Consider the following 9,479-nt stretch of genomic DNA (forward strand, 5'->3'; position numbering starts at 1 on the left):
ATAGACTAAGCATGGTTCTGGATGAAATATAGCTGGGACATCAAATCAAAGCTCAACGCGATTTGTGGATGTTTCTCCACTCATCAGGAGCTGATGCGACCATAAATCCCTTACTGGGTTCACTATTAATTATCATTTTTATAAAACACATTACTATTACTAATTATATACATTTAATATTTTTTTCGCAGATATGGTTGCTTCAACAACTACATTATATCCCTTTTCTTGAAGACACTCTGTCTCATTTTCGTACTTCTTTACTCTGCCCGATATCGCATCCTCAACATATGCCGCCTTAGCTCCCATGGAGAGATTGTGCTCCTGGCCCACTTTGAGCCCACCACCGTGCACTGCGCTCGCTGTCTGAGTTGGTGAGTGTGTTTGGCTATTACCATCTATACGCTTTAAATGTTTATTCACCCATATACTCTCTCATATATGGATAATATGGTTCATTACTTTTCTATATACATTCCTTAGGAATTTATGGTTGCATCAGCTCCTGATAAGTGGAGAAACATCCACGAAATGCGTCGAGATTTGATTTGATGTCCCAGCTACATTTCATCCGGAACCATGCTTAGTCTATTATTATTTGATCTTTTAAATTATATATAATAAACTTTTCCCTACTTAGTGGATGCATATTTACCATGTGGGTACATTTGTCTATATCAGGCATGCTGTCATTGATATTATTACCCTGAGGCCGCGTACACACGCACGGACTGTTTGCCCAACCTTGTTCGTCAAACAGTTTCGGCAAACAGTCCGCTCAAAATTTGCATGAGCGGACTTGCCCACACACGAGCGGACTGTTTGACGAACAAGGTTGGGCAAACAGTTCGCTCAACTTTTGAAATGAACGGACTCGCCCACGTAAGGAGGAGGCAAATCCGCCCATTTCGAGCGCGTGTACAGGTAGGCGGGGCCCGCGAAGGAGACGTCGCGGGCTCCGCCGCCTGGAATGGGCTTAAAGAGGAACCCCAACGCGGAAAAAAATCGGCGTGGGGGTTCCCCCCAAGTCCACACCAGACCCTTGTCCGAGCACGCTACCCGGCCGGCCAGGAAAGGGGGGCGAGCGAGCGCGCCCCCCCTCCTGAGCCGTACCAGGCCGCGTGCCCTCAACATGGGGGGTGCCTTGGGGAAGGGGGGGCCGCGCGGCCCCCCCACCCCAAAGCACCTTGTCCCCATGTTGATGAGGACAAGGGCCTCTTCCCGACAACCCTGGCCGTTGGTTGTCGGGGTCTGCGGGCGGGGGGCTTATCGGAATCCGGGAGCCCCCTTTAAGAAGGGGGCCCCCGGATACCGGCCCCCCACCCTATGTGAATGAGTATGGGGTACAATGTACCCCTACCCATTCACCTGTGAAATAAAGTACAAAAAAAAACACAACACATGGAAAAAGTATTTTATTGCACAGCTCCGGGGGTCTTCCGTCTTCGGGGGTCTTCTCGCCGGACTCCTCCGCTATGTGTGTGTAGCTCTTTTGCTAGCGGAGGAGTCCGGCTTTCTTCCTCCCCGCCGCCGGCCTCTTCTCCCGACTTCGGGGGTCTTGTCCCCCTCTTCGGTTCTTCTGCCGGGCCACCGCGCCGGTCTTCTGTCGCCGCTGTCGTCGTCGCCGCCGCCGCCTTCCGTTCTTGTTCTTCTTCTTGTTCTTCTTCTTCTCCTGGAGATGTTGACTCGACGATCTCTCCGGCCGGAATGCCAGAGCCGCGCTGTGCGGTCACTTATATAGTGACAATGGGGCGGTGTCACATGGTATATGTCACATGGGTTGGTCACATGGGTTGATGTCACATGGGGACTATGACATCGTAAGGGGGCGGGGTCACCATGTGACCAACCCATGTGACATATACCATGTGACACCGCAAGGGTCTGGTGTGGACTTGGGGGGAACCCCCACGCCGATTTTTTTCGGCGTTGGGGTTCCCCTTTAAGCCCATTCCAGGCGGCGGAGCCCGCGACGTCTCCTTCGCGGGCCCCGCCTACCTGTACACGCGCTCGAAATGGGCGGACTTTCCGAGCGGGAACAGTCCGCTCATTTCGAAAGTACAGCGGACAGGCCCACACACGGGCGGACTGTTCGCTCAAACACAGTTTCAGCGGACAGTTTTTCGGAATTTCCGAAAGACTTTGTCCGTCCAACTGTCCGCTGAAACTGTCCGCTGAAAGCCCACACACGAGCGGACTGTCCGCCCAAACACTGTTCAGCGGACAAGGTTGGGCGAACAGTCCGCCCGTGTGTACGCGGCCTGATACTATTATACTATACTATTCTATCTATATACTTTTAGAATCATGCGTTACTGTATATGTACTTTTTTACTACGCTTATGCTATGTGCACGTCCTTACATGCATATCAAATGAATACTTTTTATTGTCTGTATATTTTCCAATTAACCACTTGCCGCCCGCCCTATTACAAATTGATGGTGGCAAAGTGGTTGCATAATCCTGATTGGACGTCATATGACGTGATCAGGATTATGAGCCGCTGCGCGCCCCCAGGGGCGCGCATCGCGGCGATCGTTGTTGCGGGGTGTCAGTCTGACACCCGGCAACTACGATCTCGATAAAGAGTCTCCGACGGAGACTCTTTACCATGTGATCAGCCGTGTCCAATCAAGGCTGATCACAGTGTAAATAGGAAAAGCCGGTGATCGGCTTTTCCTCACTCGCGTCTGTCAGACGCGAGTAGAGGAGAGCCGATCGGCTGCTCCTCTGACAGGGGGGGTCTGTGCTGATCGATTATCAGCACAGCCCCCCCGAGGATGCCCACACTGGACCACCAGGGACGTCACCAGACCACCAGGGATTCCCAGGACAAGGTATGCCACCCTAGACCACCAGGGATTCCAGTCAGTGCCACAATGGATGCCAATCAGTGCCCATAATGGATGCCAATCAGTGCCCACAATGGGCATCACTGATTGGCATGCATTATTGTTTGGCACTGATTGGCATCCATTAGTACAATATATTATAATACAATGCCGCCTATCAGTTCCCATCTGTGCCGCCTATCAGTGCCCATCCATGCCACCTATCAGTGCCCATCCATGCCAACCTGTGCCGCCTACCCATGCCCACCTGTGCTGCCTACCCATGCCCACCTGTGCCACCTATCCATGCCCATCCATGCCAATCCGTGCCAGCTATCAGTGCCAATTTGTGCCACCTATCAGTGCCCATCCGTGTCACCCATCAGTGCCACCCATCAGTGCCATCTATCAGTGCCACATATCGGTGTCCATCAATGCCACCTCATCAGTGCCACTTCATTGGTGCCACCTCATCGGTGCCCATCAGTGCCACCTTATCATTGCCCATCAGTGTAACCCCATCAGTGCCCATCAGTGAAGGAGAAAACTTACTTATTTGCAAAGTTTTGAAACTGAAACAAAAAAAACATTTTTTTTTCAAAATTTTCGGTATTTTTTTATTTGTTTAGCAAAAAATAAAAAACGCAGAGGTGATCAAATACCACCAAAAGAAAGCTCTATTTATGGGAAAAAAATGATAAAAATTTCATTTGGGTACAGTGTAGCATGACCGCGCAATTGTCACTCAAAGTGCGACAGCGCTGAAAGCTCAAAATTGGTCTGGGCAGGAAGGTGTTTAAGTGCCTGGTATTGAAGTGGTTAATAAACATTCCATGGGGAAACTTAAACATGGCCAAATTTAGCTCCACTATCCAAGTGCTTAATTTAAAGTCCCAATCTCCCTATTGTACCTACCTATTATCGGGATGGAGGCACTTAATTGTGCTTCATCTAAAGTCCCAACTCCCCCCTATTTTGGCAATTGTACTCAGGTAAAGCTTTAGGTGCACACTGTGCAAAGGACACTAAAACAAAATACTGCAGCTCCCTGCCTGTATTTGTATGAGAATGCAGACAATTGCATACAGGTAACGCTTTAGGTGCACACTGTGCAAAGGACACTAAAACAAACTACTGCAGCTCCCTGCCTGTATTTGTATGAGAACGCCGACAATTGCATACAGGTAACGCTTTAGGTGCACACTGTGCAAAGGACACTAAAACAAAATACTGCAGCTCCCTGCCTGTATTTGTATGAGAACGCCGACAATTGCATACAGGTAACGCTTTAGGTGCACACTGTGCAAAGGGCACTAAAACAAACTACTGCAGCTCTCTGCCTGTATTTGTATGAGAACGCTGGCAATTGTATTCAGGTAAAGCTTTAGGTACACACTGTGCAAAGGACACAGTACACTAAGTGAAAATAGTGCAGCTCCCTGCCTGTCAGTATATTATGAAGAGAATGACAGGAACGGATCTAGCTAAACTGAATACAGTATATAAAGATATATACAACACACCTGAGATGCATATATATCCTCTACACACTGTAACTGAAGCTAACTGACTCGCCTGCCTATTTTATCTAACTTAAATCAAATGACACTGTCTCTCTGTCTATCTCTCTCCGCCACCGCAACACACTACACAAGACCGCCACGCAGACATAATTGGCCAAAGCCACCCTGGCTTTGGCCAATCATGGCTCTCCGTTTTTTCTGTGCTGTGATTGGCCAAAGCATGTGGGTCATAGTGCATGCTTGGCCAATCAGCAGCCAGCAATGCACTGCGATGCCACAGGGAATTATGGGCCATGACGTGCCACTCTAATTTGGCACGAACGGCCCATAACCGGCGAACAGACGATGTTCGAGTTGAACATGGGTTCGACTCGAACACGAAGCTCATCCCTACTGTAGAGTTATAACCTAATTTAAGTCCCAATTTAAATTCAATAGGTTACTGCCTTTCCTAATCTGAACAAAGAGCAGTGCATGAACTTTTATGGTGCTGTGAGTTTTATGTCCAATAGAATACTTTATAATGGCTTTTATTCAAGGAAGGGCAGATATACTAAGAAGCAATGCTTGGTCATCTAGCTGCTGGCCCTGCCTTATTTTTGTCCATGAGACCAGAATAAACAGATGGGAGGTAATACCCTTCATACTTGTATTGCTCCTGCAAATTCTGGGTTTAAAAGTATGAACAACATATTTAAGCTAAAAGAAAATACTGTATAGGAATTGTTATTACAAACATGTGCAGACCAAGCCATTTCTGCAAAAATAGATTTTTTTTCCCACGTAAATAAACAAATCTAAAAGATAGTTCCAATTAAGAAAGCACAATCATTTCAAACCGTAATATATTATATTTTAGGTTTATGAATTTAAAAATTAAATAAGATACCAACTGTATTGTTCAAAATGTTTATTTATAAATAAATAAAATAGACATAAATACAACCAACGTAATGTATATAACCATTGAACATGTTTTATAGTAAAAAGTTTATAGTAAACGAATTGGAATGTAATATTCCTCCAGACAATTTATTGTATTTAAAATGTATGTGGATCTCAGCTGCCTATAATTTTAGTTCTGGTACATTAGGTTCCCTAGTAATAAACTGATCTATATGATCATACCAAACTGGAAACAATTATTTTAGATAAAAGTAATTTTTCCAACTGTCTCATTGTATGTTAAAAATAAATACATAAATATAATAATTATTAAGATTCAAAATAAATAACAGCAGATTAACATTTATAAAAATGCAAGTGAGGATGTGTTCCTGAGAGAGTAGGGAATTTCATTTAAACAGCCTCTGCTCCATTTTGCTGTCTGTCAGGAGGAAAAAATAAATAAAAAATGTGTTATATAAAATCACAAGAAAAGTATGTTTACAGATCTTTTTATGACTGGGATAATATTAACATGCCTTACAATATCATTGTTTTATAATGTTATTTGATCAAAAAACAATTAAATTCAGTGCTTTCATTTAAAATAGAGAGGAAATCCCAAAAAATAAAACTTGACTAATCAAAAATCCAATGCACAAAGGGATTGTGTTTTTTTTGTTGTTTTTTTTTTTTTGTTTTTTTTTAGAATTTGCTTTTTTTTCAATTAGAGAGCAATTTTCACAAATAAAAGTTTTATAAAGTTTTTGTTGCTGTCTGAGCTTTCTTGTAACTGACATTTTTTGTGACTTTTATTTGCATATTGCAGGGACAGGAAATAAAGGAACATCTCCTCATTGGCGTCCCAGACAGATATAAAAATATGAGAAATTTTAGCTCTTTGCCCCCTATAAAAAAATAAAATACTTTTTTTTTTACAGTAGCTGGGGTTAAGCTTTAAATCAAAAAGGTCAACATGTTATCATTGTTGTAGCTGTTATATCCCTCTGTTGTAGAATTATTACCTTTCTAATATTAACTTGATAATGCGCTCTACCCAAGAAGCAGAAGGATCCACACAGACCTTATTTCCAGCTTTTAGAGTAATTCTGAAAAATAAAATAAAGTTTTCAAATCTGATTAACTGAGATGGATGACAGTAACTTATCATTCATTTGTTTACAGAGTACATGTACTTGGGCTCCTTGTTGTCCAGGGCCAAAAGACTATGAGACAAATAACAGTAAATCATTGTGGCACAGTGCTACTCTATGGGTTGCACGATCTGCTGGTGTAGATACTACATTCCTCAGTATATTTTGTGCTTTCCCAAACTGGCTTTTCATGATCATGAAAAGGCTGATTTTGGAAGGGTGGTGGGAAACAGCTCCTTTAGATTTACCAAAACTATGCAATATGAGGACTTACTTAAAATATCCATTTGATTTGTATCCAATCTGGCAGAATCTTGCACTATATAAAGGTTGGTAGATCTAAAGGAGTTTGTACAGTCATACTATAACATATATGGTGAGACTTTAACAGACCAATGCTAAACAATGGGATTTTTAGTGGACTAATTTATGTTGAAACCACCAACATGTGGCAACATATATAACTATATTACATCTAACAACATCTAATAACGTATATATAATAATACTTACATTACTTCAACATTGTTGCAGTGGGGACCACTAGGAATCACCTCTATATTTGCCATTATTTTGGTAGATATTTGTTTTGATTCAAGCTTCACACACTGGCATCTTAATTCTGTTGCTGATCTCACTAAAGTCATAGCTGCAAATTAAAGAAGAGAAACATTTATATGGTTATGACTTCATTTCTAAATTAGCCAATTACTTAAGAGACATTTTTTTCTTTTCTGTTTGAGAGTTTTTTTTTTATTTAATGCCATAGAAATGGCAAATTGTGAACTTCAGGGTGATGTCAGTTCAAAACATGATAATTGTTTTTTGCTAACATTTGCACTGTTGGCCATGGGTTCTGGTATCTGTGTCTTCTTTAAAGGAAAACTCCAGGAATTATTTTGGAAAGGACAATGGGTGATTACATGTAATGTGGTAATTACACTTACCCCCATGCTGTCCTTTCAGAGGTACACATTACATATACCTCCCATTGTCCTTTCCAGAGGTATTTACCGGAACTCTCCATTGAATAAAAATTAGAAAAGAAAACTGCCACATGTATTAAATATCAGGGCTGCTGTACAGTGTCAAAACAGACAATGCCCTAGAAACATGTTATATTGTAATGCCTTATAATGCAAAATATTATCACAATAATTCTGAGTTCAACGGGTTTTCAACTATTCCTTTACTGAAAGCGTAAAGAAGAGTTGTAGTTTATAAAAAAAACTATATTAGCAATAAACAGAGGGTTCATATATGGCTGGGTTCTGTATGAAAGCAGTGGTGTCTCTTCAGTGGTCCAAAATGTCACCATATCACCACTACAGCATTGCATTCAGTAGGAAGCATGCACATAGATAGAGTTACAGCTTATAAAGATGGCTTTATACATAGTTGGCAACATTCCTAGTAAAAACAACTGGTAGATGACTTTCCTACTATAGTAAGAATTAGTAAAAATGTCAGTGCACCTTATGGGTTGTCTGCTGTGACACCTTGGGTGCTGCCTTCTGCCTGATGGGACATTACATGATACATAGGACAAATTTAATGGAATGTTTTCTCCTGCCAAGTGGATACTTTTTTGGATCACTTTTATGGACAAATAACATTGCTACTAAAATATTTTTCTACTCAATACTTTTTGCCATACTGCAAAAATGGTTAACTTTAAGCACAGTTTAGTTCAGTACAAATGTTTAAATAAGTTATCATTACCTTCTGCTGCAGTGGTGAAAAGCAGGAAGAGGGTAAGGGTGGCACAAGCTGCTTTGAAGAACATCATGGTTTCCTTGTGGATTTGCTTGGCAGGCTTCCTAGTTTGCTTTAGCTGTGCAGTCTTCAAGACCTTCTATTTTGCAGCTGAGAAGCGAATAGAATATATAGTATGATGCCTTGTCATTCTGATGTCATTATTGTTTGGTTACGACATTGTAAATTCCAGATTCAGTAATTTGCTGTTTGTCACAGTTCCTGAGTCACGTTACAAGTAACTCACTTTCAGCATACTGTTAGCCCGGGCACTGTGCTTGGTGCACTTGTATAAACAATCATAATAATTTTGTTTTGGCTGCATATGCAGTAACATTGGCAAAAAGCCCTACATGTGCTCCCTGGTATTTGCAGATGGAAATATAATTTTATCCAAATGCTTCTTGTGGATGTCAGACATTTGCAGAGATAGAACTTTAAGGAAGGTCAGACTGTTTTCACTTATTCTCATAGAAGCAGATGCTTGAAAATGTGAGGTTGTATAACCTAGATTTCAGAGGGCTTCAAATGAAATCACGTAAAACACTATGTGAAAAAATTGTGATATTATAGCTGTCCATAGAACATTGGGATCAAATCTGGGATACTACTAAGTTATGTTCTCACAATGTGCCTGCTATTGAAACTTACTATAAAGCACTACTTTGATGGTACTCCCCAGATTAGCACATATTATCCCTGATGCTTCCTCATTCTGCTTTCCTTGTTGTTCAGACAAGGGTTTGTTTATCCATATTTGGTGGACTTGTCTGTTGGCCCATCTTCTATGGCAGCAATTGTACTTCATCCAGAATACTTGTTAGGACCAAGTTCTAAACCCACAACCTCTGCTGTGTCTGGCAGTAGATCTTCTTGCTGGGCCATCTGAGATGCTAGAAAACACCTTGCCTGATTACTTGGACAAACTTACTTTCTGTCTTGGTTTTGGTGAACCTTGAACTGCTTGCTCCTTCCATGAACTTTCTATTTAAGCCATGCCTTTGCACTTCATGTTTGCCAGATTGTTGTGCTCTTCTCCAGTCAATATCTTGCACCTTTTACTCCTGCTGCTACCTGAATCTTCATTACCACTCGTTACCGACCTTGGCTTGTTTCTTGACTACGCTTTCACTTGTTCCAAACGTGCAACCATTTGTCCTTGGCTTTTTCCTGGACTATGCTTCTGCTTTATCCCAACCTGCAACCACTTTTTACCAACCTTTGGCATGTTACTGATTACACTTCTGTTTGATCCCTACCTCCCTAACTGATATATCTGCTACTGGTCCCCGGCTTGCTCATCACCTGGTGGGGTGATCCTGAGGACCA

General features: G+C 42.1%; 1 pseudogene across 1 annotated transcript; it reads right to left on the reverse strand.

Annotated features, from left to right (window-relative positions):
* Positions 1-5,253: 5,253 nt before the first annotated feature.
* Positions 5,254-8,458, reverse strand: LOC143974740 (interleukin-8-like; annotated as a pseudogene). Its single transcript, XR_013272275.1, has 4 exons — positions 8,118-8,458; positions 6,909-7,044; positions 6,267-6,350; positions 5,254-5,683 (listed from the first exon to the last, which is right to left on the reverse strand). The product of XR_013272275.1 is annotated as an interleukin-8-like (transcript).
* Positions 8,459-9,479: the final 1,021 nt, after the last annotated feature.

This window comes from Lithobates pipiens, unplaced genomic scaffold, assembly GCF_037356315.1.
Source record: "Lithobates pipiens isolate NorthernLeopardFrog02 unplaced genomic scaffold, aLitPip1_a1.2 Scaffold_13, whole genome shotgun sequence".
Taxonomy (NCBI): Eukaryota; Metazoa; Chordata; class Amphibia; order Anura; family Ranidae; genus Lithobates; species Lithobates pipiens.